This window comes from Rhipicephalus microplus, chromosome 5 (genome assembly GCF_043290135.1).
Source record: "Rhipicephalus microplus isolate Deutch F79 chromosome 5, USDA_Rmic, whole genome shotgun sequence".
In the NCBI taxonomy this organism is placed as follows: domain Eukaryota; kingdom Metazoa; phylum Arthropoda; class Arachnida; order Ixodida; family Ixodidae; genus Rhipicephalus; species Rhipicephalus microplus.
This window is the reverse complement of record NC_134704.1, coordinates 97,533,896-97,544,754: the sequence shown is the minus strand read 5'-3', so window position 1 is coordinate 97,544,754 and position 10,859 is coordinate 97,533,896. Positions and strand designations below refer to the sequence as shown.

Here is a 10,859-nt window from a genome sequence, read left to right as displayed (position 1 = left end):
AGATTCCGGCCGCAGCCACCACATTACCTACGAAGGCGGAAAACCTGAAGCCCGTATATTTAGATTTAGTTGCATCTCAAGAAACTCTAGGCGATCAAATTTCTCAATCATATTGTGTCTGTCATAATTGTCTCTCATATTCATAATAAGATTTTAGAATGTTAAATGCTGAACATTCTTGTTAGTAACCTGCATAATATAGTGGCGAGCATCAACTCACAAATATTTCAATACAGAGTTCGTATTCTTAAAGCACAGCTACGCTACCTGCTGAACAAGCGTACAACAAAAGTAACTGTTAGCCCTGTGTTTTGCTACTCTCGATTGTTCTCCTGTTGTTTGTGCTGCTTTCTCCTATATTCCAGTAATGTAGGCTCTTCTCTTAAGTGCACTTCTGTACTTACAACAGAGAAACAATGTTTAACATGATAGTGGTGTTTATTGTTACCTGTGAATCGTCTTCATCGTCTCCATGAACAAAGGTATCTACAACACTGCACTTGGCGGCGAAGCTTCCTGGACTCACTGCCGTTATGCTCTTCACAGCTGCCAGCTCTCGGCCACTCAAGATATTCTGCAGGAGTGACTTCATCTCAAAGGGGCTGAGGTTGAGGAGCAGGTCGGCCGTGTCGTGTGCCGAGCACTTTGCGGCACGTGCCAGCTCTGCAGCCATGACCTGAATGATGAGGCCAACGCGCAGGCTCAGCATCTCGGTGAACAGGTGCGGGTCGGTGCGTATGAACATGGCCAAATAGGCAAGCAGCTCCTGCGTTAGCATGGCCGTGCTTTGGTCGTTCCTGTGGGCACGCTCGATGATGATTCGCAGCTGCTTGGTTGACAACGGCCGGTTGATGACCTCCTCGTGGTGCGGAGGCATGCCGACCGTAACCTGCTTCTGGCGCACCAGCAGATCGGTCACAGACTTGGCAAGATCTTCGACTTGCTTTCCGAGGCAGCTCGCAAAGTGTCGCACCAGCCCCCACTTGTGTTCCCGGCAGGTCCGTCCGTAGAAGTCCTGAAAGAGGTCCTTGACCGTCACCACCGAGTGAGGCTGGCCAAGTCCTGTGTCCCAGTTGAGACCCTTGTGAACAGAGAGATAGTGGAGAATGTCCCCTTGCTCCTCGAGCGAATCAGTCTCGCGTAGGGTTGTCAGCAACTCCCACTCGGCAACGTGGTCGAGATGCAACTCTGACATTGCTCGGAGTGGAACTTGCTCTTCGAGAGACGTACGGTGAGGTGTGATGGAAGTTGTAGTGGGGTATGATGGCATGAACGTGTTGAACTTCGGGTCGAAACCATCTCGACTGGTGATCGAGCGCGAGCGCTTCAGAAGACCTGCGATTCCAGATTTTCGGGACCGAGCACTTGGAATGCCCATTCGCAAAGGATCGTGCATGATGGCCCCGGGACGATTGAGCCAAGTGCGCCGCATTTCGCGGTCAAGGTATTCTCGCACTTCTGTTGGCAAGCTGTCAGGGTGGCCATTTTCATAGTCCCTCAAGAAGTCAAGACTAGCAATGCAGGAGGTGCCGATAAAATCGCCGAGCTTGCCTAAACAGACTCTTGTGCCATTTAGGTAGCCGCTAGACAATTTTTTTATTGTCTGGCGCAGGCTAAGTGGGACCTTTCCATTCACCAGCTGTCTTTGCTGAAGTGTCACAACCATCGTTGGTCGTCCAAGGATGTTCCAGTGCGATCGCAGCACAGAAATGTTTGAACAAATGGTGTCTGCAAAAAGGTCCACATCATTCACCAAGTGGAATTCCTCACTGTCTAAGTTCTGCGGTGAGAAGACAAACAGTCGATCCTGGAGCAAGTAGACCTTGCTAGTGGCCAGCAGGCCCACATCTTTGGTTGGACGACCCTTGAGACCAAGCTTTTCGTTTCGGCCTAGATAAGAATAAAGTTCCCCCAACACACGAGCTGGCTGCACTTCAAAAGGGCACACTTCACTCACAGTTTGAATATCTTCACAGATAGCCGAGAGCTTTTCCTGAAGGCTAGATTCTTCGGCCAGCAAAACGACCTGAACTACCACTTCTGGCCGTTTCAAGGAGCACAGGCGACGATTCAATGGGTCCAATTCACCAGGTGCAAGAAACCTTTCCTGCAAAAGACGACCCAGTATGAACAGAGACTGAGACCACAGGTATGGGACCTGCCCAACTGGCACCCTGGCCTGGCTGTCGGGAGTCTCAGACTCTAGATGCACTTTGTCTGCTGGTACACCGTACATCTCGGGTATGTGCCTGAGACCTTCCTCGGTCCTTATCATAAGCTGTTCCAACTTTCCAGCATACTCATCCACCATACCACTATCACCCCGAAAGCAGGCATCTATGATCATGTAGCAGAAAAAAAAGAGGCCATTCGCACTCGATGTTGTCAAATGCTTTCAGTTCCCAGGGTTCGTAGTGCAACCTCCTAGAATCTTCTCTCGCAGTCTTGTAGCCACCCCGAAGAAACCTCTTGCAGCCATAGTGGCCCTGCAATTTTTCGATAATAGCCAGGCGTGTTGTCTCAATTAGTTCTGGGTCAGTGATGGAAAATGCTGGGAAACCAATCACAGTTAGCAACGCTGCACCCACTTCTTTAGAACTTGACTCTCGTGGCAACATTGAGTTAAGAACTGCGTCACACTTCTGGGCCTCATCTGGAAGCACGTCGATGACCGAAGGTGGTCCCCCTCTCCCGCCGAACAAGTCTAGTTCATTCAAGGCCTCCAAGGCAGCCTTGGCAGCCCCCACCCAGCTGGCATTCAGCTCTGGAAGTCCGTGGCTTGTCTTATCACCCCGTTCCCATATGCCATAGTCCGGAATGCAATAAGCGTTCTCTATGTAAAACACCAGGTTCTGTACAAACGCCACCTCATCGAGGCTGAACACAATCTGGAGTCCAGATGCTGTCATTTGCGCCAGCACCAGAAGGTACACATATGTAGCATCTAACTGTAAGTGACCCCACTCCCCATCGCTGACACAGGTTCTACCTGCCACAGAGCTGTACTTGGCATGAAGGCTGTCTGCGGGGCTTTGGCTCTCCTTGAAGCGCTCAACCTTGTCTTTCTGCTTCATCATGGCCATGAGCAGACCGCGCATAAGCTTGACGCAGCTTTGCTCCAGTTCGTACCCCTTGGCACAATCTTCGTCGAGCTCCGCATTTTTCTTGTAGGCCATGGACAGTCCCCAAACTGAGACCACGCAGTAGACGTTGTCACGCACCCATGCATGGTTCTCGTATTTCTGCGACGGAATCAGCCCAGTGACGGGATCCTGATAGTTCAGGATGGTGCGGTACAGCAGGCGATGGTAATAGTCCAGGCGGACGCCAGAATAGCTCCTGCTCCTCATATTTATAGTTCAGGCCTGGAAATATAAAGCAAGTTGGCGATCTAGAATGCAGTTTTACACCTAGTTATGAAGTAGCCGCTTGTGCTTTCTATAAATATAGCTTATACCAATAGGCCTGCATGCTGAGCCGCTAGCACTTCTGCTGATTTATGTACACTCCACAGTAAAAACGCACACAGGAACCGCATTCTGGCTACAACTGTTCAAAAAAGCTTCCGAGTGCATGTGCGTTTTTTTCTCCTTTTTTTCCTCTCTCTCTCTACACTCTCTTTCTTGCCCCTATTCTCCATCGCCAGTGCTGGGTAGCAAACCAGATGCAAATATTTGGTTAACTTCCCGGCCTTCCTTTTTTCCGATTCTCCACAGTAAATTCACAGGCATGAAATATAGAAACAGGCCATAACAGCACCACTTAAATCCATGCCAGCACAGAGCTGACCGCTGGAATATATTTCTTTCATGCATTTATAGAAGAGAAAAAAAGGATGACAAGTAAAAATTGAAGAAACCAGTTTGCTATCTGTTTTCGGGGGCAAAGCTCCTTAAGGCGTAGGTCAACTGTCACTTGCATGTAGGCATGTATATAGTAACCACCCCACAGCATACCCACGAAGTGAATGATAATGATTGGGGCGAAGCTTCGGAGGGTTTTATCGGCAAACCGTGAATCATCCGCCAGCCGCGCCCATCCGTCATTTGTCTGTCTGTTTGATACATGGACGGACGGTTCACGCATGGGCAGAAGTGCAGACGAACGCTTCGCCCCACTCATCATCATTTACTTCGTGAATATGCTGAGATCTTTGTCATCTTCTCAAGACCAGCATCTTCTGTCCTAACTGCACCTGTATTGAACTTTAATGGGGATGCTGTGCTTTACATTAAAAGGACACTAAGAAGAAACAATGACTTAGTTTGGATTGCTAAACTGCACTCTGAGAACTCGAATGCCATATGTTTCACTACCATAAGTATGTTATTAGAGGACAAAATCAAGGCTGAAGTCTCATTTCTAAATTTCACACCAAAAATTCTGCACATGGCATCGGAAATTTCAAAACGTATTTTCGGTATTTTCTAGACATTGGCTTGATGAAATTTTCTTAAACTTCGTATTCTAGGTCTATGTTACCCACATATGACAATGCACTTCATCTTTATCGATTAGAAGCTATGTACGGCCCAGTGGACTCCTTCAAAATTTATATGACATCACGCTGTTTGGTGCAGGAATTTCAAGGTGGGGTCTCCACCCGTATTTTTTTTTCATGCTCATTACGAAATTGTAATGCAAAAAAAAAAAGACAAGGACAAGAAAGTGAACACCACAAGCGCTTACTCACAACTGAAAGCTTATTGCTTGAACCGAAAATATAAAGCACCTAAACTTGAGGCTCGACTAAACCCCACGTATGCGCATTGTGGGTGAAACAAAAGGAAAGACCCAAAATATATAGCATCTAAACTTGAGGCTCGACTAAATCCCATGCATGCGCAATGAGGGAGAAACAAAAGGTAAGAACTAAAATATATAGCATCTAAACTTGACGCTCGACTAAATGCCACTCATGCGCATCGTGGGCGAAACAAAAGGCAAGCTTCCAGTTGTGACTAAGCGCTTCTGGTGTTCACTTTCTCGTCCTCATTTTTTCTTGCGCTAAATTTACACTGTAATGAATCAGTACCAGCTCGCTCACCTCTCCATTTTGCTTCGTTTCATGCATGTTCTCACTTACCAAGCATCTAGCTGATGTAATAGGGATGCTTTTGAGATTGTGAAATCGTGCTTTACTAATGCATAAAAAATCTTTTTGCTCTTTAATGTCATTTTAAGCTTCCAATGGTCACAAAAAACAGTTCAATTAGTGCACAACGAAATGCAGTACTAGTCACATGACTGCTGCATGGCACAAGTGTGCTTCAGCAGTTGATCCAAAATCGTGCTAAAGTGTTCGACTTCCACAATCCAGGTGCCACAAAAAGGCTGTGCCCACTTCTTCACAGCCACTTCATGGATTCTATCCTGCCTGATATAAAAATATAATACACATTCCACACATAGCGGGAATGATGTAATAGAAGGTTTGGCAATCCAGAAATCAAATAGCAAGCCACAACTACTTTAGCAATGAACATGCTTCATGAACATCTTCAGCCATGACTGCAAAACAATACAACCGCAGAATTTAAACCATTGACCATTCCTAAGGAAGATGCAATGAAAACAGAACTTTAAGACCGCTGCCGTTTTTGTTTCATTGCTACTACAGAACTGAGGCAGAGTGAATATGGTAATACTGCATGGGTTACTCTTTCAGGTGTACAACTTCCACCTTAAGTGACAGCTAACACAGTATGCAATTTTTTATAATTTTTCTTTGTCATGTGACTTGTCCGGACTGCATCGATGCACTAGACTTGAACTACGGAAGTTGGTTAAGGGGGTTGTTCTATCTGTCTATGCGTTCATGTACACCCACGCAATCGAGCATCTTAGTAATGCACTTGCAGACAAGATCTATTCCATCATCGAATATTTCAAATTTACGGAGAATTCTGTGTGTGTAACAGACAGGTGGTATACAGGCAACGAAAGCTTCACGTAAGACCTATCGTGTTGTGAAGAACTGAAGTGTGTTGAACTCATTGGATGACATTTTTCCCGAGAAACCATAGGACCACTTTTACATCAAGAGATTCATTCATGCACAGAAGAGACCTGCAAATTTTGCATTAAAAGTCATACGTGTTTCTAACTTTAATGGGCAAGAACAGTGTCAGTTCAGCAACTCCACACATTACTGATGTAGCAAATTTTTGTACTGCAAGGCCATAACCTTCAATACACAAGCCAGGTGGGCCAACTTCAAGTGACATTTCTTTGAATGGCAAAGTGGCAATAATCAAATCATCTAAGGACAAGAATCAAGAAAAACTCTATAGGCATGCCGAATATTGAGAGATTGTTTGAGAATATGCCCACAAAAACATACACAATGCATCACTTTTTGTACCTATGGTTTGTAAATACGTCCATGACATTAAAACATAGTTGAACTAAACATGGCTAGGCATCTTTTTGTTTTTCCATTAGTGGGTGTAAATGATTTTATGATGCTTGATATGTGGGGTTTAACGTCCCAAAACCACCATTTGATTATGAGAGACGCCACGGTGGAGGGCTCCCAACATTTTGAATTCCTGATGTTTTTAACGTGCACCCAAATCTGAGCACATGGACTTAATGATTTTCTGGACGAGTGCTTTGACACTGATTGTGACATCATCCTGCAACATATTGTGGCCACCTGTTCCCATGACAAGTGCCGAGGCACGTGCTATCTTTGTTTCTATCATCTGGTTATCACTGAAGTTATGTGATCATTCAGACTATAGATTTCTTGACGAAACATTTAAAAGGGCTTATTTTCTTGGTGACGATAGAACGAACGTCTATCAATCACTTGGACGAGCTTGACATGGTGTCAGAAGTGATTCCGAAGTAGCCAAGAAGCGCTTCAACGGCCCCATCAACAAGCGAATGACGGGCAGCTGCGTTTACCAGAACAAGCCGTATCAGCGACAACTCTTCAGAATGGCGGAAATCAAGCCTCCTAAGCCCTTCGACTTTCAGAACGCAGCGAACTGGCCCTCCTGGATGGACGAATTTGACGACTACAGATTCGCGCCTGGGCTACACGACAAAACAGACGAAGTACAAGTAAGGACTCTTCTCTATACTATGGGCAGGAAGACGATAGAACGAGCATCTGTTGATCACTCGGACGAGCTTGAGACTGGTAACTCAAAGCACTACTGACATAATAATTTGGAATACAGCACTGTTTCCTTGTTATTTTGAAGAGCTGACTGTCCCACAAGCGAAAAGCAACAGGACAGCATGGAAAAGTGCACCACAGTCACAACAAAATCTCGAAGAGCGGCGTTTCTACAGCCCGTTGTAAACTATTTTGGGGCTACTAATACAAGTACACTTGCAAGGTAATTGCTATGCCATAATTTTTGTCAAGTTGGGAAGCATTGACTATGCCATTATTCCTCATTATGCAGAGAAGTAAGGTACCCGCTACACCCCTGCAAGACAAAATATGCACTTTATTGATGCTGCAACTGATGAATTATGGCTGAGCCTCTTGTAATGAGTTGCAAGCATACAACGACCCACTTGTTACACAGTTCGCATTGTGTGGTGCCTGGCACCACACAATTCACACGACCTGATGCCTCGTTTTCATTTTTTGAAACTCTTCTACCCTGCGTTAATACATGAGTCAACATCATTTCTAGTTAGTGAGATGCTAAGACAAAGTTGACACGCCAACTCAGCTCAAAATGTTCACAGAAAACACAAGTACACGTTTCTCAGTATTTGCGCTATACGTTACAAATAACCGATCTTTCATTTTACGCTGTGCACGTATGGGAAACCCAGAGTCTAAAGACGCATCGGACCAAAGCGAATCCCAAAAGCTGCGAGTACGTCGGCAGTCACGATGTATTGGGAGGCACGAATTCGCAGGGTGGGTACCGTGTACCAGTTTTTGCACATATATGAATGAAGGAGCCTTTGTACGAGTCTGCCGATGCATAAGACCGACAGAAACCTATGAGAAGGGCGAGCACTGCCGATGACAATGGAAAACTGAGCATGGCGTGGTTGATCAGCGGGGTTGCGGTTGGAATGAATAATATGACTTAGAACATAGATGAAATCGATATTGAAGTGCATGTCATGTCATGTCATCTCCTCACCATACGCGAAACGCGTTTCAAGTTTTCTTGTAAATGACGAACCGCCATCGCACCACAAGTTTGTGTTAGCTGCCACTATCCTTTGCAAGCGTTCTCTCTTAGGCTTTTTGAACAGAAAGATAAGCAAACTCGCACGGAAGTTTGCCTCGACAGTGCATTTTTGGGGGGGGGGGGGCGTCATAGCAGCACTTAGAGCCTCAGTGCAAGAAATTGCGTAAGCGGTACTCGTGTGTTTTGTGTGCCCATGTAGCCAGCTGAGTTTGCATGGAAGCCATTCTGGGTGCCAAGGTGTCGCGCCTCATTGGATGCTCTTTGAGACCGCAACTGCGACCGTCTCTCAAACTAACCACCGCGCAGGAGCTCGCTTTCAATTTTTCTAATCAAGTGAATAGCTGTATATAATCAAACTTCAGCAGTCTAGAAAGTGCAATGTCCGATAAGTATTTAGACTCCCTGCTCCGCGCTTCCGCGGGTCCACGCGGTCAATCGTGCGAGCAAACGACGGACGGGCTGAGCGAGAGTCAATTAAAGTGCAAGCTCACGAGAAAGCGCGACGTCCGGCGTATCTTGAGACTCCCGGTTACGGGTACCTCCAACGTATCTTTACTCTCTCCGATTCGGGTACGTACAACGTGCCTTTAGACACAGCATACATTTTATTACAGTTGCATTTTTTTCCGGGAGCATGCTCGGGTTGTTCCGACGTACCGATGCGCATACCTTATCTACATTAACTACCAGAGTGTATAAAATGTGTTTAGACATACCCACTGCCAACGGCAGAGTGACATTCACTTCTACAACGCCACATAAATGAACAGAAACAAACATGCTGCAGTATCCGTAAAAATAATCAGGAAACAAGCTTGTGAAACTAGAAAACACCACATGATAGAGTCATCCGACTTCCGTTTCGATGGTAATAGGTAATAAACGAGAAGAATTCTGGCGGGAAAGAAGCGGTCGCGGTGTGAACCTTGATGCCTTATCAAGTGGTCACATGCACGTAAAAACAGCATGAAGTGCGCTTACATGCGGGCATTTCCAACGGACAGTTCAACAAAGCAACCGGTAACAAAAATAATGCTGGGGTGAAAATCAGAATTTCGGTAGCCCAACTTGACAGGCACAAAGCGCAAGTCAACGAACCCTTCATGCTCAGCTATCTGCGGAAATAGTCTCTATGATTGCTCAATCAGGAGAGGACTGGCGACGCATAATCACGGAAGCAGCTCGATATGCAGCGCACGAATAAACGCACTTTCAGGCGACAGCCTCAAGTACATTGAAACGTCTACATAAGGCTTATATCTACGCAGCTATTTCCACGGCACTTAACCACGATGTGTTTGAACAGTGAGCGGCATTCAAAGCCTGTAGTTGAGCGAAAGTACACACCTCTCAGCGTAAAGAAGCCAGCTTACCTTTGACTACTTGTAATCATGCGGCAACTTGTACGCTTGACATAAACTGCAGTTCGAGGAGCTGTCACGTATCGTGCAGTACGTGCTGTAAGCAAACACGGCAAGCTTCATAGTCATGTCCGTCCAAATCACTACCATGACACGCGCGGAGAGACAAAGCGACGAGCGGATCTGCTCGGCCGGCTCGACCAGCTGACTTGAATGGCCGGGCTAGGCTAGGCTTTCTGCCGTACTGGTTTGACCAAATGAGTGGTTTTCGGTTTCGGTAGTTTTCGGCACGGTTTTTGGATCAGCCGAGGCTGTAATGCGGATTAGTTAGTTTAAGTCATTTGTATTCATTTTCGTAGTGCAAAAACCAGACGCAAACACAAATGCACAGGACGGGCGGTATGCGTCAACTCGTTTTTCACTGAAAGACAACAAACACGAGCACTTGCGCACCATCACACTTCGAGGTGCTCTCTTATATCTGCAGCTTCACGCGTTACCACCTTAAATGCGCAAGATATGCTCTGATACTCACGCTCTTTATTGGACAAAGCGACCAATGCAACACTGCCACATTTTCTTTCATTCTTGCTGTCAGCAAACTCTTCTATGATTTCTCGCGTTGCCTGATTTTAGGGGCGAAGCTCCTTAAAGTGGCACCCGTTCGTCCCTTGTACTCGTAGTCGCAGTGTGTAACCAGTCTAACGTTTTGACTTGCAAGGTGGTGCCGGTGGGAGATTTCTCCTGTGCGTTGTTGAGCAATAAAAAATTCGTTGCGTGCACGTTAGCTAAAAGCCGAATTCTCCTCTCTCTCATTCCCCATTAACAGCCATTGGCATGTACATCGAGCACTATCTGACAAGAAAGGCTTGCTACGTTATACTCGCTGGGCGTAACCTCCTTGGTTTTAGAAAGGTTTAGGGAGCGTTGGGCCGCAGTGCCGTAAATACAGTGAACTAGTATATACCATGATCTCGAGGTGGTTAAAGGTGGGAAGTAGACACGAAGCGCAAGCCGTAAGAAAGTGTGCGTGTGCCACCTCTCGTTTAGTCCTTGGAATGTCCGCTGGATGGCGGGGCTTCTATATGCGGAATATATGATGAAAAGATGTGAGATGGTGGTACTTGGAGTGCTGACTAGGTGGACGAACGAACACACAGATGCATGGACGGACACAAGCTGCATGGATGAACGCAGGGACGGACGCGTGGATGGACGTGTGGACGCATGAACAGACGCACGCACGGACGGGCAGATGGACGCACGGACAGTCACACGGGCGGACGCATGGACGGACGGAAGCAAGAACGGATGGACAGACGGA

General features: G+C 46.4%; 1 pseudogene; it reads right to left on the bottom strand.

Moving 5' to 3' along the window:
* Positions 1 to 335: 335 nt before the first annotated feature.
* On the bottom strand, positions 336 to 9,787 carry LOC119173778 (putative phosphorylase b kinase regulatory subunit alpha; annotated as a pseudogene).
* Positions 9,788 to 10,859: the final 1,072 nt, after the last annotated feature.